At 40.4% G+C, this 27,848-nt stretch overlaps 1 protein-coding gene across 4 annotated transcripts in view; it reads left to right on the top strand.

The window, feature by feature from the left end:
- The first annotated feature begins 559 nt into the window (after nt 1–559).
- Nucleotides 560–27,848, top strand: part of LOC131502264 (small ubiquitin-related modifier 2-like) — a 165,616-nt gene continuing 138,327 nt past the window's right edge. Inside the window, exons 1-3 of one of the 4 annotated variants that reach the window (XM_058712945.1) lie at nt 560–655; nt 1,941–1,998; nt 13,088–13,220. The gene's annotated coding sequence lies outside the window, so the exon portion shown is untranslated. Of the gene's footprint in view, nt 656–1,032; nt 1,215–1,940; nt 1,999–13,087; nt 13,221–27,848 lie in introns of those variants that run through there. The other 3 variants (XM_058712946.1, XM_058712942.1, XM_058712943.1) reach the window with 3 other exon arrangements.

Consider the following 27,848-nt stretch of genomic DNA (forward strand, 5'->3'; position numbering starts at 1 on the left):
CACCCAACAACCCTCACCCCCCCCACCCCCCTACCCCCCCCCCCCCCCCCCCCCCCCCCCCGCCGCACGCACACAATGGCCAATGCCTGTGACTGCAAACTTGCAAACTGCCTGGAACCTTAGTCCCTGGGAATGAATGGGTGGTGGTATCCTCAGCCCCTGCTATATGGGCACACACTGAAACTGGGTGCTATCAGGTGCCACTGTAATGTATAGGCTGAAACACAGGGCTCCATCTTAACTGGCCACCCTCATCACCACCACCAACCCCTTCAGGGGCCGAAGGGCAGGTTGCATAGGGGGGCTCAGAAGCCCAGGTCTATGTGTTCCCCCCAGTGGGCTCCTACCAAGAGATCACCCGCCCACTCACCACCCCCTCCACCACCTCCCTCTTCTCCTCCTCTCCATTCACCGTAGCCTAGCAACCCGCTTACCAATAAAAGAGGTCCAGGATGACGTTGAGAACGTCGGAGGAGGATTCACTACAGGCCAAAGTGGAATTTCAAGGTGAGTGGAAGGGGGGGGGAGGGTCGTCGCCCTCCAGGAGCCAGGTTCCGAAGAGCCGTAGGAGGACAGCGGCTCCCAGCAAGCCCGGGATGGCATAGCTGAGACCGACCACAGGTTAGGCCTCAGACCAGGAAAAGAACAGAGGGAGGTGAGCAGGAAGCGCGAGGCGAAAGGGAGCTGGGGGGAGGGAGGCAGGAGGCGGTAGGTCTTCCGCAAAAAATCACTTTTAAGAACTGAGACCAAGGGGAACAGAAGTGCGGGAGTCGCTCAGGAGCCCAGAGCCCAGCGCGTGGCGAGAGGAGCAGCCAGGTAATAGCTCTACTCCACGCTGCGCCCGTAGCACGCGTCCTGTGCTTTGAATTGCGCTCGGTCTGAAGCCAGTCCCATCTGCAACTGGGCGGGCACTGAGCCAGCTGCGCCGCTGGCTCCGCCCACTCCATGGCAGCGCCTGCCTAGCCAATCGGGAGATTCCAGGAGCCATGCAAAAAGACGTGCAATCCTACTACCTTCTCCAACTAGGGCGCTGCTCAGTCCTCTGCTCTTTCAGGCATCTGCGGTTTCTCCAGGGGCAAGCTTCAGCACCTTGGTTGCTGGAGGGCTGGGCCGGAATCAGCTGCTTGACTTACCCTCCTCCACCTCAGCACCTCCGCCTCTGCAAAAATGCAAAATTTGCTTTTCTCTTGGAAGAGTGTGTGCCCAAGAGTTTGGTGGGTTTTGTTGTTGTTGTTGTTGTTGTTGTTGTTATGTTTGTTTTTGTTTTGGTGAAGGAAGTGCAGTGGTTTGAGTGTCCTGGCTGAATCTGTATTCTAAAAGAGCTGGACACCTTAGGGGAATCAGGAGGTACCAGACTGCTTATCATTCCCAGACGCTTGAGCCTCCAGTAAACCTCAGTGCCTCGCCTCTGGGTGGAGTGGAGGAGGGTCAGCAAATAAGTTTTATGAGGGGACTCTGGCCACAGCAATAGTGGCCCTTCAGTAGGACAGAAATTGGGCTCCAGGAGCATCCCCTCTGATGGGGTTCATGAGCAAGCGGCTAAGAAAGAATTCCCGAGACGTCTTTGGTGCAAAAAGGTGATTTTATTAAAGCACTGGGACAGGACCCGTGGCCAGAAAGAGCTGCACTGGGGTTGTGAGGAGTGACTGATTATATATTTTTAAGTTTGTGGAGGGAGGGAGATAGAGATAAAGTAAGTTTCTAAGGAATTTGGAAGCAAGGCTTTCAGGACCTTGAGGACTAGCTGTTGTTAAGATAAGGTTACTTTTAGTTTTTAACAAAACACAAACATTAAGGAAGTAAGGCAGCCATGCATTCCTCAAGGAAGGTCACTCTCTGCATGTTTCAGATATCTATCAGTGGGCTGCAAACTGTAAGATTTAATTTAAGCTACATTTCTCTTGCCTTTGTTTTACTCCTCACCACCACCCCCCAACTAGAGGATGCAGAGTTGGAGTGTTCTTGGCTGACACCATAGAAGGGGAAAAGAAGGTAAAGGTAAGTGTATCTTTAAGGGAGTTAGCCCCTAGAGAGCAGGCCATTCTACTGTTCCAGCATTCTGGCCCCATCATATGGAAAAGCCTGGCATTTTGTCTAGAGGGCATCTATTTTTTCCACTACCCTGAACATAGTCCTGTGGGATAGAAGGATATCAGAGAATGAGGAAATGCCTCCACTCATTACCCTCTGTCCTTCCCATCTCCAAGATGAAGCAAGTTTTGGGGCGCCTGGGTGTCTCAGTCTTTTAAGTGTCCATCTTCCACTCAGGTCATGATCTCATGGTACATGGGTTAGAGCCCCACATCTGGCTCTGTGCTGACAGCTCAGAGCTTGGAGGCCGCTTCGATTCTGTCTCTCTTTCTCTCTCTGCCCCTCCCCCTGCTCGTTCTCTCTCTCTCTCTCTCTCTCTCTCTCTCTCATAAATATTAAAAAAACTTTAAAGGGGCGCCTGGGTGGCTTAGTCGGTTAAGCATCCGACTTTGGCTCAGGTCATTATCTCGGGGTCCATGAGTTCAAGCCCTGCGTTGGGCTCTGTACTAACCTCTTCAGAGCCTGGAGCCTGCTTCAGATTCTGTCTCTCTCTCTCTCTCTCTCTCTCTCTCTCTCTCTCTCTCTCTGCTCCTCTCCCACTCATGCTCTCTCTCTCTCTCAAAAATAAATACATAAACGTTAAAAAATAAAAAGCTTAAAAAAAATGAAACAAGTTTAGAAAGAGGCCTCTTTAGAGCACATAAGCCAGACAGGCAGTCAACAAATAGAACTCAGTGATGGCATGCCATTTAAAAGTGTTGAAATCAGGGGCGCCTGGGTGGCTCAGTCAGTTGAGCCTCCGACTTCAGTTCAGATCATGATCTCACAGTTTCCTGAGTTTGAGCCCCACATCAGGCAGTCAGGCTCGCTGCTGTCAACACAGAGCCTGCTTTGTGTCCTTGTCCTCTGTTCTCTGCATCTGTCCCCTTCTCTCTGCCCCTGCCCTGCTTACGCTCATGCTCTCTCTCAAAAACAAAACAATATTAAAGAAAAAAGTAAAAGTGAAAAAAATCAAAACAGATTTCAAGTTCGCTTTTGGTTAACTATAACATTCAGAGGGGCGCCTGGGTGGCTCAGTCGATTAAGTGTCTGACTTGGGCTCAGGTCATGATCTCACGGTTTGTGAGTTCAAGCCCCACGTCAGACTGTGTGCTGACAGCTCAGAGCCTGGAGTCTGCTTTGGATTCTGTGTCCCTGTCTCTCTCTGCCCCTTCCCCACTTGTGCTCTGTCTCTCAAAAATAAATAAATGTAAAAAAAAAACTTAGGACATTCAAACAGAAACATTGTTCCGTTTGTCTTTCCTTGAGTATTTGGTAAATGAGTTGGGACTGCTTGTACCCAGCATATTGCAAATCTTCTGTTTGGAACTCCTGGGGGTAGCTGAGTGTTTTGCACAGCTAAAGATTTAACTCATTACCCCACCTCAATAACCACCCATCTATTTTTTTTTACCATTTTAGAATCACTTTTAAAATATATCTCATCATTTTCTGCCTTCTTACAAGCAGCAGAGCACCCTAGCACCTTCCTTTCCCCTCTTTTCCCTAGTACCTTTTTTTTCCTTCCATTGCAGCAAATGCTTCCTTCCCACCAGTGCAAGATTAGGAAAAAAAAGTGGGAGTATCCATATATCACTAAGCATTACATACAGGAGTGGGTCAGTCAAGCCTACCGCTACTGCCCTTAATCCTTCATCCCTTGTCCCTGGTCACTCAGGCATCCTTGGAGACAGTCCTTGCTTACCAAAGACGGAAAGGCCATTCCAGGTAATTTTGCCCAAGCACCTGAATTGTACATGTGGGGACACTGAAGCCTAGAGAAGGAAGAGGAATTGGCCCAAGGTTACATGGCAGAGGCCAAAACTAGAATCTTGTTTCCAGAATGGCCTAGTTCCAGAACTGGTTTTTGTTTTTGTTTTTGTTTTTCCAGTGATAAATTGATTTTGACTGGTATTTCAGTCAACCACCAGCAGGTGGGAGTAAATTTGTTTGCAAGCAGGTTGTTCTTAGCACCCTGGAACAAATTGCACACTCAGTCCCACATTTGTCAAAGCAAGCCTGAATTATTTTCTCCCTAGGTGTCCTTGTGACTATAGTGATTGCTAAAAACTTGATGGCAATAGTTTACTTCCAGAGCTTACATCCCAGACTCCCATGACAAATACCCCCAAAGTCAACAAGAAATCTATAAAAGCAAGTATAATTTGTATGTGTTCAGCTTTTGTATAGTTAATTTATTAGAATATACATAAATATCCAGGTTTAATGGACTTAAACCTGAATACAGGATCATGGTATACTGACCTAGGCGTTAACCCATCTGTGTTCTGACCCAGCTCTGCCACATTACAGAGAGTATTCCATTTTGGCTGGAGTGTAATGTGAGTTGGGAGGTAAGACAAGAGGTAAAAGAGGTAAGAATAAAAAGAATAGGTAGCACCTGGCCTAGTGAGGGTCACACAGTAAATACCTATTCAGTGAATAAGTACAGCAAAAAAAGAGTTTTAGATCTGATTGTCCAAACTAAGGAATTTGATTTCTGTTGTACATTCAACAGTAAGCTTTTGATGGATTCGTGCAGGGGAAATGATACAATGAGGAAGAAACATTCAGTACCTTTGTGAGGGAGAAGGAGAAACTGGAAGGATGAGACTGGGGAGGAGAGCAGTTAGGAGAATATTGTATACCTCTGCTTCTGGTAATGGCAGACTGAGTAATTTGGACTAATCATCCCAAATAAGGACAACTAAAAAAAAAAAACTAGATAAAACATGAAAAGTAATTACCTTCACTAAGAGCTAAGAAATGATGAGGCTAAAATCTAGAAGAAGACAAGGACCTGGATAGAAAAGCCCAGCACTATAATCCACTTTTGCCCAAGGGAATTTGCTGAATCCAAAAGGAAGTATTGTGAAACTGAGCTGTGGTTTTCATGACCTTATGGGCAAAGGGGACAAGAAGTTGAAACCCACTTCCCAAATGAGTAGATCTAATAAGCCACTCAGCCACTTTAAGCTGAAACTAAGTGGCTACCCTCCAGGATAATAATGAATCAGAAGTAACAAGCTCTTGCATGGACTTGTAGCCTAGATACCCATCAGCAGGGTGATCCAAGGAACTCCCAATCCCTGAAGTTGGATTAAAGGAGTCTTGGTCAGGGGCACCTTGGTGGCTCACTCAGTTAAGCATCTGACTTTGGCTCGGGTTATGTTCTCACAGTTTGTGAGTTCAAGCCCTGCCAGGGGCTTGCTACTGTCAGTGCAGAGCCAGCTTTGGATTCTCTCTCTCTGCCTCTCCCCTGCTCAAGTGTGCATGTGTGTACGCACATGTGTGTCTAAAAAATAAATAAATACAAAAAAGAAATCTTGGACAAGCACTGTTGCCAGACATTTGGGCTTGCAGCCTAGATACCCATCACCAAGGTGATCCAAAGAACTCCCTTTCCTGAACCTGGATTAAAGTAGTCTTGGACAGGTACTGTTTCCAGGCATTTGACAAGAGCAAGTGAAAATACTCTCCACAGAAAGGTTTTGTCTTCTAGGTCTGAAATCTGTCTCACAAATAATTTTTCAATAATATATCAGCACGTAGTTAAAAATAAGTAGGCACTCAAAAAAAATCATTGTGACAACTGGAAGAAAAAATAGACAAAAATTCAGAGAGACTTCAGATATCGAAATTATGACACACAGACTATAATGACTATGGTTTACTATAGTTCAAAAAAATAAAAAATAAGCTTTAATGGGGCGCCTGGGTGGCTCAGTCGGTTAAGCATCCGACTTTGGCTCAGGTCATGTTCTCACAGTTTGTGGGTTCAACCCCGAGTCGGGCTCTGTGCTGACAGCTCAGAGCCTGGAGCCTGCTTCAGATTCTGTGTCTCCCTCTCTCCCTGCCCCTCCCCCACTCACCCGCTGTCTCTGTCTCTCAAAACAATGTTAAAAAAAATTTTTAAATATGCTTTAAAATAGCTGCAGGGAACAAAAAAAATCATAAAAAGTGACAGTCAATTTGAAAAATAATCAAATAGGACATCTAGAAATAAAAAATATAAAGATTGAGAGTTCAGTGCATGTGTTTAACAGATTAATAAACACAACTGTTAGACAATGATAGGTATAATGAAAAATAAACTTAAGAGAATTATTTTTTAAGCTTTTATTTTAATTCCAGTTGGTGAACTGCAAGTAATATTACTTGCAGGTGTACAATATAGTGATTCAGCAATTCCACACAACACCTGGTGCTCATCACAAGTGCCCTCCTTAATTCCCATCACCTGTTTAATCCCCCCCCCCCCCATCTCCTCTGGTAACCATCAGTTCTCTAGAGTTAAGAGTGTTTCTTTGCCTCTCTCTCCCTCCCTCCCCCTTTCCCCCTCCCTCCCCCTCCCTCTTTTTCTCCCCCTCCCTCTTTCTCTCCCCCTTCTCTTTCTCTCCCCCTTCCTCTCCCTCTCCCCCTTCCTCTCCCACTCCCCCTTCCTCTCCCTCTCCCCCTTCCTCTCCCTCTCCCCCTCTCTCCCTCTCCCTCTTCCTCTCTCCCTCTCCCTTTTTCCCCCTTTACTCCTTTGTTTTGTTTCTTGAAATCTATGTATGAATGAAATCATGGTATTTCTCTTTCTCTGACTGACTTCTTTTGCTTAGCATAATTCTCTCTACTTCCATCCATGTCATTGCAAATGACAGGATTTCATTCTTTTTATGGCTGTGTAACATTCCATTTGTGTGTGTGTGTTTGTTTGTGTGTGTGTATACATACCACATCTTCTTTATCCATTCCTCAGTCAATGGACATTTGGGCTGCTTCCATAATTTAGCTATTATAAATAACGCTGCTATAAACAGAGGTGCACGTATCCATTTGAATTAGTGTTCTGTATTTTTTGGGTAAATATCCAGTAGTGCAATTCATGGATCATAGGGTACTTCTATTTCAAAACTTTTTGAGGAACTTCCATACTGTTTTCCAGAGTGGTGGCACCAGTTTGCATTCCCACCAGCAGTGGAAGAGGGTTCCCCTTTTTTCACATCCTCATCAATACCTATTGTTTCTTGTGTTGTTGATTTTAGCCATTCTGACAGGGATGAGGTGATATCTCATTGTAGTTTTGATTTGCATTTCCCTGATGTAAGTGATGATAAGAATCTTTTCATGTGTCTGTTGGCCATTTGTATGTCTTTGGAGAAATCTTCTGCCCATTTTATAATTGGATTATTTGTTTTTTGGATGTTGAGTTGTATAAGTTCTTCACATATTTTGGATATTAACCCTTTATCAGATATGTAATTTGCAAATGTCATCTCCCATTACTGGGTTGCCTTTTGTTGATTAACTTTGCTGTGCAGAAGCTTTTCATTTTGATGTAATCCTAATAGTTTCTTTTTACGTTTGTTTCTCTTGCCTCCAGAGACCTATCTGGAAAAAGTTGCTGTGGCTGATGTCAAAGAAGTTACTGCCTGTGTTCTAGGATTTTTATGTTTCCAGTTCTTACATTTAGGTCTTTAATCAACTTTGAATTTATTTTTGTGAACAGTGTAAGAAAGAAGTCCAGTTTCATTCTTTTGCATGTAGCTGTCCAGTTTTCTCAACACTATGTGTTGAAGAGATTGTCTTTTTCCCATTGGATAGTCTTTCCTGCTTTGTTGAACACTAATTGACCCATAAAGTTGTGGGTTTATTTCTGGGTTTTCTGTCCTGTTCCATTGATCTATGTGCCTATCTTTGTGCCAGTAGCATACTGTTTTGATTACTACAGCTTTGTAATATAACTTGAAATCCAGAATTGGGATGCCTCCAGCTTTGCTCTTCTTTTTCAAGATTCCTTTGGCTATTCAGGTTTTTATGGTTCTATATCAATTTTAATTGTTCTAGTTCTGTGAAAAATGTTGTTATCGTGATAAGGATTGCATTAAATATGTAGGTTTATTTGGGTAGTATAGACGTTTTAACAATATTTGTTCTTCCAACCCATAAACATGGAATATCTTTCCATTTATTTGTGTCTTCTTCAGTTTCTTTCATCAATGTTTTAAAAGTTTGCAGCGTACAGGTCTTTCACCTCTTTGGTTAGGTTTATTCCTAGATATCTTATTATTTTTGGTACAATTGTAAATGAGATTATTTTCTTAACTTATCTTTCTGCGGTTTAATTATTGGTGTATAGAAATGCAACATATTTCTGTACATTGATTTTTGCATCCTGTGAATTTACTGAGTTTGTTTATCAGTTCTAGCAGGTTTTTGGCAAAGTCTTTCAGGTTTTCTGTATATAGTATCATGTCACCTGAAAATAGTGAAAGTTCTACTTCTTCCTTGACAATTTGGATGCTTTTTATTTCTTTTTGTTGTCTGGTTGCTGTGGCTAGGACTTCCAGTAGTATATTAAATAACGTGGTGAGAATGGACATTCTTATCTTGTACCAGACCATAGAGGAAAATCTCTCAGTTTTTGCCCATTTAGGATGATGTTAGCTGTGGGTTTTTCACATACAGCCTTTATTATGTTGAGGTATGTTCCCTCTAGACCTAATTTTCAGAGGGTTTTTATCATGAATGGATGTTGTACTTTGTCAAATGCTTTCTCTGTGTTTGTTAAAATAATCATATATGGTTCTTAGCCTCTCTCTTATTGATGTGATGTATCACATTGATTTGCCAATATTTAACTACTGTTGCAATCCAGGAATAAATCACACTTGATCGTGGTGAATGATTTTTTTAAATGTATTGTTGGATTTGGCTTGCCAATATTTTGTTGAGGATTTTTGCATCTATGTTCATCAAGGATATTGGCCAGTAGTTCTGTTTTTTTAGTGGTGTCTTTATCTGATTTTGGTATCAGGGTAATGCTGGCATATAGAATGAGTTTGGAGGATTTCCTTCCTTTCCTTTTTTTTTAAATATAGTTTGAGAAGAATAAGTATTAACTCTTCTTTAAATGTTTGGTAGAATTTGCCTGTGAAGCCATTTGGTCCTGAACTTTTGTTTGTTGGGTGTTTTTTGATTACTGATTCAATTTCATTGCTGCCAATTACTCTGTTCTAATTTTCTATTTCTTCCTGTTTCAGTTTTGGTAGTTTATTTCGAGGAATTTATCCATTTCTTCTAGGTTGTGCAATTTGTTGGCAAATAATTTTTCATAATATTTTCTTACAATTATTTGTACTTCTGTGATATTGTTGTCATTTCTCCTCTCTCCTTTGTGATTTCATTTATTTGAGTCCTCTCTCTTTTTTTCTTGGTAAGTCTTGCTAAGTTTTATTGATTTTTTAAAAATTGTATTCATTTATTTTGAGAGAGAGAGAGAGCAGGAGGGGCAGAGAGAGAGAATCCCAAGCAGGCTCTGCACTGTTCAGCACAGAGTCCAACGCAGGACTCAATCTCATGAACCATGAGATGGTGACCTCAAGTGAGATCAAGAGTTGGACGCTTAACCTACTGAGCCACCCAGGTGCCCCTCAATTTTATTGATTTTTTCAAAGAACCAGATCCTGGTTTCATTGATCTTTTCTACTTTTTTTTTTTTTTTTTTTTTACTTTTTAGATCATTTATTTCTGCTCTATTTTTTATTATTCCTTTCCTTCTGCTGGTTTTAGGTTTTTGTTTGTTGTTCTTTTTCTAGCTTCTTTAAGTATAAGGTTACGTTTCTCAGGATCCACATAAGAGTGAAACCATATGGTATCTGTCTTTCTCTGTATGGCTTATTTCACTTAGCATCACACTCTCCAGTTCCATCCACGCTGCTACAAAACGCCATATTTCATTTTTTCTCATTGCCACATAGTATTCCATTGTGTATATAAACCACAATTTCTTTATCCATTCATCAGTTGATGGACATTTAGGCTCTTTCCATAATTTGGCTATTGTTGAGAGTGCTGCTATAAACATTGGGGTACAAGTGCCCCTATGCATCAGTACTCCTGTATCCCTTGGATAAATTCCTAGCAGTGCTATTGCTGGGTCATAGGGTAGGTCTATTTTTAATTTTCTGAGGAACCTCCACACTGTTTTCCAGAGCGGCTGCACCAATTTGCATTCCCACCAACAGTGCAAGAGGGTTCCCGTCTCTCCACATCCTCTCCAGCATCTATAGTCTCCTGATTTCTTCATTTTGGCCACTCTGACTGGCGTGAGGTGGTATCTGAGTGTGGTTTTGATTTGTATTTCCCTGATGAGGAGCGACGTTGAACATCTTTTCATGTGCCTGGGGGAGGGGAAGGGAAAAAAAAAAAAGAGGTTAGAGTGGGAGAGAGCCAAAGCATAAGAGACTGTTAAAAACTGAGAACAAACTGAGGGTTGATGGGGGGTGGGAGGGAGGGCAGGGTGGGTGATGGGTATTGAGGAGGGCACCTTTTGGGATGAGCACTGGGTGTTGTATGGAAACCAATTTGACAGTAAATTTCATATATTAAAAAATAAAAAATAAATAATAAATAAAAAAATTAAAAAAAAAAAGTATAAGGTTACATTTTTTATTTGAGTTTTTCTTGCTTCTTGAAATAGGCCTGTATTACTATATCCTTTACTCTTTGGGCTGCTTTTGCCGCATCCCAAAGGTTTTGACCATTGTGTTTTCATTTTCATTTGTTTCCATGTACTTTTTAATTTATCCTTTTATTTCCTGATTGACCTATTCATTGTTTAGTAACATGTTATTTAACCTCCATGTATTTATGGTTTTCCAGATTTTTTCTTGTGGTTGATTTCTAGTTTCATAGTGTTGTGGTCGAAAAAATGCATGGTATGACTTTGATCTTCTTGAATTTGTTGAGGCTTGTTTTGTGGCCTAATATGTGATCTATTCTAGAGAATGTTCTATGTGCACTTGAAAAGAGTGTGTACTCTGCTGTTTTAGGATGGAATGTTCTGAATACATCTGTTAAGTCCATCTGTTCCAGTGTGTCATTCAAGGCCAGTTTCCTTGTTGATTTTCTGTTTAGATGATCTGTGCATTGCTGTAAGTGGGGTGTTAAAGTCCCGTACTATTATTGAATTATTATTGATTAGTTCCTTTATGTTTTGTTTGTTACTGTTTTATGTATTTGGGTGCTCCTATGTTGGATGCATGAATATCTAGAAATGTTATACCTTCTTGTTGGATTGTCCCCTCTATGATTATATAGTGTCCTTCTTTGTCTCTTGTTACAAACTTTCTTTAAAGTCTTTTTGTCTGATCTAAGTATTGCTACTCCAACTTTCTTTTGACATCCATTTTTATTATAGATGTTTCTCCATCCCTTCACTTTCAATCTACAGGAGTCTAGGTCTGAAATGAGTCTCTTGTAGGCAGCATATAGATGGGTCTTGTTTTTTATCCATTCTGTCACCATGTGTATTTTGGTTGGAGGGTTTAGTCCATTTACATTCAAAGTAACTATTGATAGTTGCATATTTATTATCATTTTTATTTGTTTTTGTGGTTGTTTCTGAAGATTTTCTCTGATACTTTCTTATCTTTTTCTCTTTCATGTCTTGTTAATTTTCTTTAGTGATATATTTGGATTTCTTTCTCTTTATTCTTTGTATATTTATTAGTGGTTTTGATATATGGTTAACATTAGGCTTGTATATAACCTCTTCTGCATATAGCAGTCTATGTTAACTTGATGGTCATTTAAGTTTGAACCCATTCTTTTCTCATCTCTACCTGTTAGGTATATGTTATTATATTTTATATCTTTTTTTGTGAGTACCTTAAGTGATTTTTTTATAGAAATATTCATTTTTACTGCTTTTGTGTTTCATACATTTATACTGTCACTTTTGCTCTCTCCTTTCCACTTAAAGTGACCCTTTTAATATTTCTTGCAGGGCTGGGTTAGTGGTTGTGAACTGCTTCAGTTTTTGTTTGTCTGGGAAACTCATTATCTCTCTTTTCTGAATGATAGCCTTGCCAGATAGTGTTCTTGGCTATAGGTTTTTCCCATTTAGCACTTTATATCATGCCACTCCCTTAAGAGAGAATTAATAAGTTGAAAGGTAGATAAGAAGAAATCATCCAGAATTCCTTCTAGTGAAACAAATTATAGGGAAAAAAAGAAAATATATGATAAGAGACACAATGAATAGAGTGAGAAGGTCTATAGTACAGTTGAGTCTCAGAAGGACAGGAAAGAGAAATGGGGAAGATGATGGCAAAAAATTTTCCAGAGCAGATGAAAGGCAATACTCCAAGGATTCTAGAAGCCCCTTGAATCCTATGCAGGGTAAATAAAAAGAAATCCACACCTATACACATCATAGTGAAAGTGGGAAAAAAAAACAAGAACAAAGAGGACTATGTTAATGATCCAAATTAGAGACAATGAAGTCTTTTTTTTGACATGTAAAAAGTTGTACACATTTATTGTATACAATTCAATGAGCTTGGCAATAGGTATATACCTGTGAAACCATCATCATCATCAAGGCCATAAACATAGAGATAATGAGTCTTAACATTAGGCAGGAACAGAACAGATTGAGACAAGCAGATGAGCCTTTAGATTCTGGCCTTTAGAATGTCTTTTTCTCAAACTTACCATGAAGGACTATTTTATCAAGGTATTATCCATTTCATTCTAATTAATTAAATTCATTTGTTAACCAATCTATTTGTTGGAGCAACCTGACTCCTAGGAGCTGTTCCCAGTTTTCTCTTCATACATGTAAGGCCATTATCGTATATGTACATGTCCCTTATCTCATGGGCTAAAAAAAATAAATATTCTCCATAGAAATTATTAATGGAGAAATTATTAATAGAAATTATTAACCAAATTAGAAATGGTTAATTTTATATGTCAACTGGACTGGGCTAAGGGATATCCAGATACCTGGCAAAACAATATATCCATGTCTATGAGAGTGACTCTGGGAAAGATTGGCATTTGAATCAATAGACGGAATAACGAAGATGGCCCTCACCAATACAGGGGGGCATCACCCAATGCACTGAGGGCCTGAATAGAAGGAAAAGGTGGACAAAGAGTAAATTCATTCTCTCAGCTTAAGCTTAAACATCCATCTTCTTCTGCCTTCAGACATTGATGCTTCTGGTTCTCCAACTTTCAGACCCCGACTGGGACTTACACCATCAGCCCCTTGATTCTCAGGCCTTTGGACTCTGATGAAATTATGCCCGAGCTTTCCTGGTTCTCCAGCTTGCAGACAGAAGATCTCAGGGTTTCTTGACCTCCATAACCACGTAAGCCAATTCCTATAACAAATAAACACATACCTCAATACCTACCTACTTACCTATCTACCTACCTACATAACATACATATATACATACATATATATTCTATTGGTTGTTACTCTGAAGAACCCTGACTAATACAGAAATAAAATGCCAGTAGCAACTGAGCTCCAAGAATGGAGAAATGTGCTTTTATATGACTTTCCAAGAGAAAGCAGAATAAAAGTGAATTTATGTAGAAATTCTTCTTTCTACTCATCTTCCCCATCCAACTTTCACTGTTTCTGAGGAAAAGTATATAAAATGAACAGTTTTGGGTTCCCAAGGTGTTTTATTACAACCTTTAGCCTTGACCATATGCATTCACTCACTGGACTACCTATGCTCAACCTGCATAGAATTTGTCCAGGGGGTTATATTTGTAATAGACCTAAAAGTGCAATGGACTACTTGTTACTACAGCTGTTCACACAACTAATGAATAGCTAGTTGTCAGGAATGTGATAGAGGCAATTCTGCTCCATATGGAAAGCTGTTTCCATCAGAGTTTCTGTGGCCCACTGAATTTCTGACATTTCCTGACAAAATCTAAGCTAAAAACAACTGTTTATGAATTTTTAAGAAGAATTTCAAATATTTTGTTCAAAATACTTCATTCATTGATTTTGTTGAGGAACATGCATTCTTTTTAAATTTTTAATGCTTATTTTTGAGAGAGAGAGAGAGAGAGAGAGAGAGAGAGAGACAGGGCAGGGAGGGGCAGAGAAAGGGGGAGACACAGAATCTGAAGCAGGCTCCAGGCTCTGAGCTGTCAGCACAGAGCCCAATGTGGGTCTCAAACTCATGAACTGTGAGATCATGACCTGACCTCAAGTCAGACACTTAACTGAGCCACCCAGCTGCCCCGAGGAACAAGCATTCTTATGTACCCACAAAGACCCCTCAAACTCCCACAGAATATTGTTTCTCCCAGAGAAGATATTAGGCAGGCAGGAAAGCCTTTTCCATTGCCTAATCCCAAGCCAATTAGAAAGCTATCCAACAGTAAAAACACTAACCTGTCTTCATTTATAGAATGCGGTATGCACCAACAATTTTGACCAAGTGTCACAAAGGGAGAGATTGCTGGATTTTTTATTCTATTTTTTCTGGTTTCTCTTCACTTTTGCTGGACATTCACAATTTGTGTAGGTCACAGCTCTCTCCCCAAAGTCCTCAGAAACCTGCTTTTTAACATATATATCATCTTCCAGCAGTATATCCCTCCCTTTCCATTGAAGGGTGGGAACAGGAAAAATGCTCCACTACATCTAAGGTATTTATCTCAGGGACTTGTAGCATAGTTTACTAAAAAGGGTAATGGACTACAAATCTGAAGATCTAATGCCACAGCCTCTGAATCTCAGTTTTATTGTATGAAACATGGAAGTGGTAATAATGCCTATTTGTTAATGGAACAACCCTGACAGAAGGGAATCCCTGTGTGTCCCAACTTCTGGCTCATTTCCTCAACCCTGACATGTTTCTCCTTGTCCGTCTGGAAGAACTGTTGTCACTACCACTTCTAGCCATCAGGGGTCATCAGTTCTCATGGTCTAACTGTGGAATGTGTCTTTTTATGCACCCCCCCCCTTTTTTATCTTAGAGAGATAGAGCGAGAGCGAGAGCGAGAGAGAGAGAGAACAGGAGCTGGAGAGAGGGGCAGAGGAAGAGAGACAGAGAATCTTAAGCAGGTTCCACGCTCACCAAGCCAGACTAACATTTACAAACTTAACATTCTTCAGAAACTCTGTGTAACAGAGGGGAATAAGCACAGGAAACAGACACTACTGAGGGAGGTATTAATGCACTAATGGATAGACCTCTACTACTACACTGAAGTCCTAGCTGCTACTGTCTACACTATCCTTCACTGGGGCTTCTGATGGCTTGCCTCTAGTTACCCCTGCCTCTCTCCTGATTCCAGGGGGTGAGAATCAGGGGTCCTGTACAAATGATAAATGGTAGCCCCTGGAACTGTACAGGGCACAGCCTGTGTTGCCGTATGTCATAGAGAACTTGTCCCCACCAGCACTCTAGCTTCTATTCCATACTGTGTAGACTTAGGCAGTCTTACTAGTTTACATTTAGCATGTCCAGTTAGCATTGCTTGAAAGATGGATCTGCATGCCTTTTGTCTTAGAATACTAGATGGAGAAGTGTTCCCCAGTCAGATACAGTGTCCATCCCCATAATGCAATCAGATAAAAGAGACAACCTCTTCATATAAATCCTGTTCAAACATACCAATTCTTCTACAAACTTTTACCTTGATTCCATTAACCCTTATATTCTTTTTTTATTTTTTTTAATGTTTTATTTATTTTTGAGACAGAGAGAGACAGAGCATGAGCAGGGGTGGGGCAGAGAGAGAGGGAGACACAGAATCTGAAGCAGGCTCCAGGCTCTGAGCTGTCAACACAGAGCCCGATGCGGGGCTCGAACTCACAGACCCCGAGATCATGACCTGAGCCGAAGTCTCATGCTCAACCAACTGAACCACCCAGGTGCCCCAACCCTTATATTCTTAACTGTAGCTCCCATTAGGACTTCATCAACAGGTTTTGGTTTTGCAATACTTGACAGGGAACGTATTCCCCTGTGTGACATAATATGTTCTCTCAGTCTAATTGTAGCCTGTGTCTGGGCTTCACCAATGGATTTTGGCACCACAACACATGAGGCTCCTATGTCAATGAGTCCTGGAAATCTCTTTCCCACCTTCTGATCATTTTATCCATTCTTGTGTAGAAGGCTTTGGGCCTCCAGTGAGAGCTTGAGCCAAGGGCCCCTGGCCCTTTTTGTCAATCTTTAACTTGATTAATATGCCTAAACACTGCCACAAGCACATTATTGGTCAGGTTTCTCATTGTAAACTCAGCCTTTACGCTTTTTAAATTTTCCAACTGGGATAAATAGACTAGATTTGTTAGGAGCACTTTAATGTTGGGGAACCAGCAGGGGGGCCCTTTGGCCCTCCCAACCTTTGGTAATGCTATATTAAAACCTTGGTTTGGAAAAAAAAAAAAAACCTTGGTTTTAACCCCATCAATGTCCATTTTATTCATCCCATTTCTCAACTATGTAAACATTTTTACCCTGCAGGACAAATCCTGTGACTCTCCCCTTTCTTTTTCCCTGTTTGTTTCACTCCTATCAATATTTGCCTTATTCCATAATATTTGCCTTTTTCCATAATAACTGTTTAAAACTTTCCACCTTATTGGGAAGTCCCTTGAGTCTCCTCTCACTTCTTCCCTATTCTCTTGTTAACTAACCTAATATTTTTACTAACATCTGGAAGACCCATGAGGGGAAGTTGAGACAGCAATTTCAATAAAGTCCTGAATTGTCCCTCAGTTTTGTAGCAAGGTGTTTTGTCGTGCCCATGTGAAAGAGGACCCCTTAACCACAGCATTTACCATGACATGGGTAATTGTCATATTCAGTGGGTAAAATAGTCTAGCTATCATAAAGGCTGTCCACATGGCTTGCATACAGAGCATATCAACAGCTACCTCTGGGGATATTCCACTTGGCTTTCACAGGGAGAGACTTTTACTTTTCTCAAGGTAAACAGATCTTATAGTGCCTTTTATCCAGTCCACCAGACTGGATGTTCCCTTAGGAATAACCTCCTTTGTGTCTGAATCACATATAGCTATCTGTGAATGTTCAGTAGTGAGCTGTGTGGGTCCTGCATCAACCCTAACATGCTTTTCTATTGCCGGGTGAACTGGGGAAACACTGGGCCCTGAGGCCTTGAGCCAGCCCGACTCAATGATGTCAGGCAAAGGCTCTTGGTCTTATAGGGAGAAAGAATTCAAGGACATACACAACACAGTGGATGAGTGACCTACATAAGCAAGAAAGTTTATTAAAATGAAAGTATACTCTAGAGACGTGAGAGCTAGCAAGAGAGAGAAGAGAGAGAGATGTAAGCCCTTGGGGTTTGGGCCTCTATATTTTATTGACAGTTGTTAACAAGGGGTGGAATATTAATAATTTGAGACAGGGATTTCTTGGAAGCAAGGTTTTGTGCTTTTTCTTCCTTATTTGGTTAGGAGTTTCCTGCCGTGGAACCCGCTATCTTGGTTTAATCCAGCATCATGTAGAGTGCTGCCAAGACAGGGCTCTGACTTTCTCAATAGCAGGCAATGACTTCATTTTTGCTGGTTTCCAGGCCTCCTATTAGAACCTAACTAACTTTCTCTAATACTTCTACTCTGCATCATTCACAGCTAAAGACACAGACCCTGAATTAGTCATTGCCATAATCCATTTCAATAAAGGTTCCTCAAGAAGCCGATGATACTGATCCACAAAATGAAACAACTCCTTCACACTGCAGCCTCTTGAGGTAAAAGGGAAGGGAGACTTGGGAGGCAAATTGACCAAAGTAAAGCCATTTGGATTTTAGGCTGACCCTAAAAGTCAGCAGGTTATAAAGTGAGTCATAATATCCAACTCATGGAAGACCACAACACCCCACTCCCTCTGGCAGTAAAATCCATAAAGCCTGGACACTCTTAAAATTGCTCCCTGTGGGTAATTTCACAGCCCTAAGACAATGAAGCAACTAACTGCCCAACATAAATGATAAACCCAAAGCCCCTCCCTATACAGTTAGCTAATTTTAAAAACTTATAAAACCCTTCAATAGAGGCAAATGGGGGTCTTCTTCCTCATCTGGGAGGACAGACCACTACTTTGTAAAGTATTTCCTTTCTTACTTCTAGACCTAATAAATCTTTGTCCCTTTCTCTAAATGGCTTGTTCTTGAATTATTTGTCCTGCATAGCCAAGAACCCTCTTAGAGAGGGTCCTGAGTCCCTCCCTCTTGGGGCCTGAGTCCATCAAACATTATTCTGGTTTCATTAGTTTCTTGGTTTTGTCCTCTCCCCACATTGACTACCTTCTTGATGACCAGAGATCATAGAGGGAGTTTCTTTTGTGCTTGCATAATTTTTCTCTTGGCTTTGAGGTGAGTGGCCAAAGCTCAGACTAAGTGAAATCTGAGCTTGGTCTAGCATCAAGATTGGACCCAGTACCCTCTTTTAATTTCATTTTAAGTATCATAGATAACAAAAACCGAGGGATTAATATTTGGCTTTTTTCTTATTAGTTTGCATTTCCTTATGCATCTAGTGAACCAACCCCAGGATTTGGATCTATTTTTTTTCTTTTTTTTTTAATCTGAAATTTATTGTCAAATTGGTTTCTATACAATACCCAGTGCTCATCCCAAAAGATGCCATCCTCAATATCCATCACCCACCCTCCCTTCTCTACCACCCCCCATCAACCCTCAGTCTGTTCTCAGTTTTTAAGAGTCTCTTATGCTTTGGCTCTCCCTCTCTAACCTCTTTTTTTTTTCTTCCCCTCCCCCATGGACTTCTGTTAAGTTTCTCAGGATCCACATAAGAGTGAAAACACATGGTATCTGTCCTTCTCTAAGTGAAATAAGTCATACAGAGATGGATCTGTTTTTAAATTCCATTGGTAACTGATTGCAGCATAGCTGCTGCTCCAAACCAGCGGTAACCGTGTGGCCACCCAGGAGTCAAAAGTTATTTATCCCCCAACCTTTCATTCTTTCTCTTCCCAAACCACATGTTTCCATGACCCAGGGCCAATCTAGAAAAGATCGCACCTCATTGACACTAACTGTATTAGAGAAGCCCCAGTCTTCCCTCCTGTTGTCTCCTCTTCCACTAATATAGAATATTACTACCACATTCACAGTGCTTCTGCCACCAGATGTGTGGGTCTGGGGTTGGGGATCCTCATATCCAAGCAATTCTGCAACACCAGCTTGGTGTCCTACACTGATGATTTGCAATTACTTTCTCCTGTTCTGGGTGTTGCCCTTTCATCTCTTGAAAGTCCTTTGATGTCCAAGAGTTTTTAATTTTGATGTAGTCTAATTTATCATTTTTCTTGTTGTCGGTTCTTTTAGTGTTATATATAATAAATTGTTACCAAATCCAATGTCATGAAGCTTTTCTCCTATATTTTCTTCTAATAGTTTCATAGTTTTCACTTTTTCATTTAGGTCTTTGATTAGGTTTTGAGTTAATTTTTGTATACGATGTAATATAAGAATAGTTTCCACATTTTATGTTTGTATTGACTATTAGGCATGTAAGTGATGACATTGAGTAGGGATTTGGATATATGACCTCCTCCTCTGCATAGCGCATTCTTCTCACTCTTCCTTTAAGACCCAGTCTAGCTATTATGAAGTATCTCAGACTGTAAGGGAGAAGAAAACTTCCAGAAGTTGGAGTTCATAAAAAATGAGGACTTGGAAGTGGCCATCACATTTGTTGATTGGAAGGCCCATTGGTGAGCACTGAGGCAGCAGAAAACTGACTACCATGTTTGGAGGAATCATAAGAATAGGCACTCTATCAGAAGACTTTGCTGCATGGCCTTGTTTGCCTTTTATTTTGGCAGTCTTTTTAGCATTTCTCAAGTGTTTTGATGATTAAAGAGATCCAGGAGATTTACACCTTCTATTGTACTTCAAAGATGCCACCCTCTTTCCAGAAAGGGATGTTATAACTCTGGAAGTTATAGGGAGACAGATTTTGGCTTAGACTAAGTTATAATACAGGGAGCATCAGAGTCAGATCAAATTAGGAGTTCAAATCCCAATTCTGCCACTCACCAGCTGTGTGACCTTAGACAAGTCACTTTCTCTGATCCTCAGTTTTCTCATCTGTAAAATTAGACATTGTGGAGGATTAAATGAGATCAAGTTAGTAAAGACACCAAGAGTAGTTACACAGTAGCGTAGTGACACAATAGTTGTTAGAGAAGGGTTAATACAGAAAAATAATATTTAGGAAAAGCCAAAAATGGAATGAGGTTTCCATCATTGGGGATTTTCAAAGACAGACTACATGATTACTTGATGAGAACTTAATGGAGAGGATTCCAATGATTTTGCCAGCAGGACAGTGAAGTCCTTTCTAATCTTCATTTTTATAATTCTAAAAATCCCAAACAATGGAAATGTAGACACGAAAGTTGTTGCTGAGACCATCTTGCAAATTGCGGAGACTTCATGCCCAAATGTTATCTTCTTGGAGCAGTTGGTCTAAGGGTGAGGATAAATACCATCCAAGGATCTATTGAAGGTATGGAGGGAGGAGGGTGGTGGCATTGTACTGTCTCAGATTTGAGAGCACACTGCCAGCAGTCCTGACTGCTGCTGCCATGCAGCATCCTGCTTCAGCACTGTGTGCATGTCCTTCCAATAATCAAATAAGCCCCCGAAGTGACTGCATGTTCATTTTACGCCCTGACTCAGTCAACTAGGGTATCCCATGCTAATCTCTCATTTACTCTTTTATGGATTTATCATAACTGGCACACATTTTGAGAGAAGACTTTATTTTTTTATTTTTTTATTTTTTATTTTTTTTAATATATGAAATTTATTGTCAAATTGGTTTCCATACAACACCCAGTGCTCATCCCAAAAGGTGCCCTCCTCAATACCCATCACCCACCCTCCCCTCCCTCCCACCCCCCATCAACCCTCAGTTTGTTCTCAGTTTTTAACAGTCTCTTATGCTTTGGCTCTCTCCCACTCTAACCTCTTTTTTTTTTTTCCTTCCCCTCCCCCATGGGTTTCTGTTACATTTCTCAGGATCCACATAAGAGTGAAACCATATGGTATCTGTCTTTCTCTGTATGGCTTATTTCACTTAGCAGCACACTCTCCAGTTCCATCCATGTTGCGACAAAAGGCCATATTTCATTTTTTCTCATTGCCACGTAGTATTCCATTGTGTATATAAACCACAATTTCTTTATCCATTCATCAGTTGATGGACATTTAGGCTCTTTCCATAATTTGGCGATTGTTGAGAGTGCTGCTATAAACATTGGGGTACAAGTGCCCCTATGCATCAGTACTCCTGTATCCCTTGGATAAATTCCTAGCAGTGCTATTGCTGGGTCATAGGGTAGGTCTATTTTTAATTTTCTGAGGAACCTCCACACTGCTTTCCAGAGCGGCTGTACCAATTTGCATTCCCACCAACAGTGCAAGAGGGTTCCCGTTTCTCCACATCCTCTCCAGCATCTATAGTCTCCTGATTTGTTCATTTTGGCCACTCTGACTGGCGTGAGGTGATATCTGAGTGTGGTTTTGATTTGTATTTCCCTGATGAGGAGCGACGTTGAACATCTTTTCATGTGCCTGTAGGCCATCCGGATGTCTTCTTTAGAGAAGTGTCTATTCATGTTTTCTGCCCACTTCTTCACTGGGTTATTTGTTTTTCGGGTGTGGAGTTTGGTGAGCTCTTTATAGATTTTGGATACTAGCCCTTTGTCCGATATGTCATTTGCGAATATCTTTTCCCATTCCGTTGGTTGCCTTTTAGTTTTGTTGGTTGTTTCCTTTGCTGTGCAGAAGCTTTTTATCTTCATAAGGTCCCAGTAATTCACTTTTGCTTTTAATTCCCTTGCCTTTGGGGATGTGTCGAGTAAGAGATTGCTACGGCTGAGGTCAGAGAGGTCTTTTCCTGCTTTCTCCTCTAGGGTTTTGATGGTTTCCTGTCTCACATTCAGGTCCTTTATCCATTTTGAGTTTATTTTTGTGAATGGTGTGAGAAAGTGGTCTAGTTTCAACCTTCTGCATGTTGCTGTCCAGTTCTGCCAGCACCATTTGTTAAAGAGACTGTCTTTTTTCCATTGGATGTTCTTTCCTGCTTTGTCAAAGATGAGTTGGCCATACATTTGTGGGTCTAGTTCTGGGGTTTCTATTCTATTCCATTGGTCTCTGTGTCTGTTTTTGTGCCAATACCATGCTGTCTTGATGATGACAGCTTTGTAGTAGAGGCTAACGTCTGGGATTGTGATGCCTCCTGCTTTGGTCTTCTTCTTCAAAATTACTTTGGCTATTCGGGGCCTTTTGTGGTTCCATATGAATTTTAGGATGGCTTGTTCTAGTTTCGAGAAGAATGCTGGTGCAATTTTGATTGGGATTGCATTGAATGTGTAGATAGCTTTGGGTAGTATTGACATTTTGACAATATTTATTCTTCCAATCCATGAGCAGGGAATGTCTTTCCATTTCTTTATATCTTCTTCAATTACCTGCATAAGCTTTCTATAGTTTTCAGCATACAGATCTTGTACATCTTTGGTTAGATTTATTCCTAGGTATTTTATGCTTCTTGGTGCAATTGTGAATGGGATCAGTTTCTTTATTTGTCTTTCTGTTGCTTCATTGTTAGTGTATAAGAATGCCACTGATTTCTGTACATTGATTTTGTATCCTGCAACTTTGCTGAATTCATGTATCAGTTCTAGCAGACTTTTGGTGGAGTCTACCGGATTTTCCATGTATAATATCATGTCATCTGCAAAAAGCGAAAGCTTGACTTCATCTTTGCCAATTTTGATGCCTTTGATTTCCTTTTGTTGTCTGAATGCTGATGCTAGAACTTCCAGCACTATGTTAAACAACAGCGGTGAGAGTGGGCATCCCTGTCATGTTCCTGATCTCAGGGAAAAAGCTCTCAGTTTTTCCCCGTTGAGGATGATGTTAGCTGTGGGCTTTTCATACCTGGCTTTTATGATCTTTAAGTATGTTCCTTCTATCCCGACTTTCTCAAGGGTTTTTATTAAGAAAGGGTGCTGGATTTTGTCAAAGGCCTTTTCTGCATCGATTGACAGGATCATATGGTTCTTCTCTTTTTTTTTGTTAATGTGATGTATCACGTTGATTGATTTGCGAATGTTGAACCAGCCCTGCATCCCAGGAATGAATCCCACTTGATCATGGTGAATAATTCTTTTTATATGCTGTTGAATTCGATTTGCTAGTATCTTATTGAGAATTTTTGCATCCATATTCATCAGGGATATTGGCCTGTAGTTCTCTTTTTTTACTGGGTCTCTGTCTGGTTTAGGAATCAAAGGAATACTGGCTTCCTAGAATGAGTCTGGAAGTTTTCCTTCCCTTTCTATTTCTTGGAATAGCTTGAGAAGGATAGGTATTATCTCTGCTTTAAACGTCTGGTAGAACTCCCCTGGGAAGCCATCTGGTCCTGGACTCTTATTTGTTGGGAGATTTTTGATAACCGATTCCATTTCTTCGCTGGTTATGGGTCTGTTCAAGCTTTCTATTTCCTCCTGATTGAGTTTTGGAAGAGTGTGGGTGCTTAGGAATTTGTCCATTTCTTCCAGGTTGTCCAATTTGTTGGCATATAATTTTTCATAGTATTCCCTGATAATTGTTTGTATCTCTGAGGGATTGGTTGTAATAATTCCATTTTCATTCATGATTTTATCTATTTGGGTCATCTCCCTTTTCTTTTTGAGAAGCCTGGCTAGAGGTTTGTCAATTTTGTTTATTTTTTCAAAAAACCAACTCTCGTTTTCGTTGATCTGCTCTACCGTTTTTTTTAGATTCTATATTGTTTATTTCTGCTCTGATCTTTATTATTTCTCTTCTTCTGCTGGGTTTAGGCTGCCTTTGCTGTTCTGCTTCTATTTCCTTTAGGTGTGCTGTTAGATTTTGTATTTGGGATTTTTCTTGTTTCTTGAGATAGGCCTGGATTGGAATGTATTTTCCTCTCAGGACTGCCTTTGCTGCGTCCCAAAGCGTTTGGATTGTTGTATTTTCATTTTCGTTTGTTTCCATATATTTTTTAATTTCTTCTCTAATTGCCTGGTTGACCCACTCATTCTTTAGTAGGGTGTTCTTTTTTTTTTTATTTATTTTTTTTTTTTATTTATTTATTTTTTTTTTTTTAATATATGAAATTTACTGTCAAATTGGTTTCCATACAACACCCAGTGCTCATCCCAAAAGGTGCCCTCCTCAATACCCATCACCCACCCTGCCCTCCCTCCCACCCCCCATCAACCCTCAGTTTGTTCTCAGTTTTTAACAGTCTCTTATGCTTTGGCTCTCTCCCACTCTAACCTCTTTTTTTTTTTTTTTTCCCTTCCCCTCCCCCATGGGTTTCTGTTACGTTTCTCAGGATCCACATAAGAGTGAAACCATATGGTATCTGTCTTTCTCTGTATGGCTTATTTCACTTAGCATCACACTCTCCAGTTCCATCCACGTTGCTACAAAAGGCCATATTTCATTCTTTCTCATTGCCACGTAGTATTCCATTGTGTATATAAACCACAATTTCTTTATCCATTCATCAGTTGATGGACATTTAGGCTCTTTCCATAATTTGGCGATTGTTGAGAGTGCTGCTATAAACATTGGGGTACAAGTGCCCCTATGCATCAGTACTCCTGTATCCCTTGGATAAATTCCTAGCAGTGCTATTGCTGGGTCATAGGGTAGGTCTATTTTTAATTTTTTGAGGAACCTCCACACTGCTTTCCAGAGCGGCTGCACCAATTTGCATTCCCACCAACAGTGCAAGAGGGTTCCCGTCTCTCCACATCCTCTCCAGCATCTATAGTCTCCTGATTTCTTCATTTTGGCCACTCTGACTGGCGTGAGGTGGTATCTGAGTGTGGTTTTGATTTGTATTTCCCTGATGAGGAGCGACGTTGAACATCTTTTCATGTGCCTGTTGGCCATCCGGATGTCTTCTTTAGAGAAGTGTCTATTCATGTTTTCTGCCCATTTCTTCACTGGGTTATTTGTTTTTCGGGTGTGGAGTTTGGTGAGCTCTTTATAGATTTTGGATACTAGCCCTTTGTCCGATGTGTCATTTGCAAATATCTTTTCCCATTCCGTTGGTTGCCTTTTAGTTTTGTTGGTTGTTTCCTTTGCTGTGCAGAAGCTTTTTATCTTCATAAGGTCCCAGTAATTCACTTTTGCTTTTAATTCCCTTGCCTTTGGGGATGTGCCGAGTAAGAGATTGCTACGGCTGAGGTCAGAGAGGTCTTTTCCTGCTTTCTCCTCTAAGGTTTTGATGGTTTCCTGTCTCACATTCAGGTCCTTTATCCATTTTGAGTTTATTTTTGTGAATGGTGTGAGAAAGTGGTCTAGTTTCAACCTTCTGCATGTTGCTGTCCAGTTCTCCCAGCACCATTTGTTAAAGAGACTGTCTTTTTTCCATTGGATGTTCTTTCCTGCTTTGTCAAAAATGAGTTGGCCATACGTTTGTGGGTCTAGTTCTGGGGTTTCTATTCGATTCCATTGGTCTATGTGTCTGTTTTTATGCCAATACCATGCTGTCTTGATGATGACAGCTTTGTAGTAGAGGCTAAAGTCTGGGATTGTGATGCCTCCTGCTTTGGTCTTCTTCTTCAAAATTACTTTGGCTATTCGGGGCCTTTTGTGGTTCCATATGAATTTTAGGATGGCTTGTTCTAGTTTCGAGAAGAATGCTGGTGCAATTTTGATTGGGATTGCATTGAATGTGTAGATAGCTTTGGGTAGTATTGACATTTTGACAATATTTATTCTTCCAATCCATGAGCAGGGAATGTCTTTCCATTTCTTTATATCTTCTTCAATTACCTGCATAAGCTTTCTATAGTTTTCAGCATACAGATCTTTTACATCTTTGGTTAGATTTATTCCTAGGTATTTTATGCTTCTTGGTGCAATTGTGAATGGGATCAGTTTCTTTATTTGTCTTTCTGTTGCTTCATTGTTAGTGTATAAGAATGCAACTGATTTCTGTACATTGATTTTGTATCCTGCAACTTTGCTGAATTCATGTATCAGTTCTAGCAGACTTTTGGTGGAGTCTATCGGATTTTCCATGTATAATATCATGTCATCTGCAAAAAGCGAAAGCTTGACTTCATCTTTGCCAATTTGGATGCCTTTGATTTCCTTTTGTTGTCTGATTGCTGATGCTAGAACTTCCAGCACTATATTAAACAGCAGCGGTGAGAGTGGGCATCCCTGTCGTGTTCCTGATCTCAGGGAAAAAGCTCTCAGTTTTTCCCCGTTGAGGATGATGTTAGCTGTGGGCATTTCATACCTGGCTTTTATGATCTTTAAGTATGTTCCTTCTATCCCGACTTTCTCAAGGGTTTTTATTAAGAAAGGGTGCTGGATTTTGTCAAAGGCCTTTTCTGCATCGATTGACAGGATCATATGGTTCTTTTCTTTTTTTTTGTTAATGTGATGTATCACGTTGATTGATTTGCGAATGTTGAACCAGCCCTGCATCCCAGGAATGAATCCCACTTGATCATGGTGAATAATTCTTTTTATATGCTGTTGAATTCAATTTGCTAGTATCTTATTGAGAATTTTTGCATCCATATTCATCAGGGATATTGGCCTGTAGTTCTCTTTTTTTACTGGGTCTCTGTCTGGTTTAGGAATCAAAGTAATACTGGCTTCATAGAATGAGTCTGGAAGTTTTCCTTCCCTCTCTATTTCTTGGAATAGCTTGAGAAGGATAGGTATTATCTCTGCTTTAAACGTCTGGTAGAACTCCCCTGGGAAGCCATCTGGTCCTGGACTCTTATTTGTTGGGAGATTTTTGATAACCGATTCAATTTCTTCGCTGGTTATGGGTCTGTTCAAGCTTTCTATTTCCTCCTGATTGAGTTTTGGAAGAGTGTGGGTGTTTAGGAATTTGTCCATTTCTTCCAGGTTGTCCAATTTGTTGGCATATAATTTTTCATAGTATTCCCTGATAATTGTTTGTATCTCTGAGGGATTGGTTGTAATAATTCCATTTTCATTCATGATTTTATCTATTTGGGTCATCTCCCTTTTCTTTTTGAGAAGCCTGGCTAGAGGTTTGTCAATTTTGTTTATTTTTTCAAAAAACCAACTCTTGGTTTCGTTGATCTGCTCTACAGTTTTTTTAGATTCTATATTGTTTATTTCTGCTCTGATCTTTATGATTTCTCTTCTTCTGCTGGGTTTAGGCTGCCTTTGCTGTTCTGCCTCTATTTCCTTTAGGTGTGCTGTTAGATTTTGTATTTGGGATTTTTCTTGTTTCTTGAGATAGGCCTGGATTGCAATGTATTTTCCTCTCAGGACTGCCTTCGCTGCGTCCCAAAGCGTTTGGATTGTTGTATTTTCATTTTCGTTTGTTTCCATATATTTTTTAATTTCTTCTCTAATTGCCTGGTTGACCCACTCATTCGTTAGTAGGGTGTTCTTTAACCTCCATGCTTTTGGAGGTTTTCCAGACTTTTTCCTGTGGTTGATTTCAAGCTTCATAGCATTGTGGTCTGAAAGTATGCATGGTATAATTTCAATTCTTGTAAACTTATGAAGGGCTGTTTTGTGACCCAGTATATGATCTATCTTGGAGAATGTTCCATGTGCACTCGAGAAGAAAGTATATTCTGTTGCTTTGGGATGCAGAGTTCTAAATATATCTGTCAAGTCCATCTGATCCAATGTATCATTCAGGGCCCTTGTTTCTTTATTGACTGTGTGTCTAGATGATCTATCCATTTCTGTAAGTGGTGTGTTAAAGTCCCCTGCAATGACCACATTCTTATCAATAAGGTTGCTTATGTTTATGAGTAACTGTTTTATATATCTGGGGGCTCCGGTATTTGGCGCATAGACATTTATAATTGTTAGCTCTTTCTGATGGATAGACCCTGTAATTATTATATAATGCCCTTCTTCATCTCTTGTTACAGCCTTTAATTTAAAGTCTAGTTTGT

The sequence above is a fragment of the Neofelis nebulosa genome, chromosome X (assembly GCF_028018385.1).
Source record: "Neofelis nebulosa isolate mNeoNeb1 chromosome X, mNeoNeb1.pri, whole genome shotgun sequence".
Lineage (NCBI taxonomy): Eukaryota > Metazoa > Chordata > Mammalia > Carnivora > Felidae > Neofelis > Neofelis nebulosa.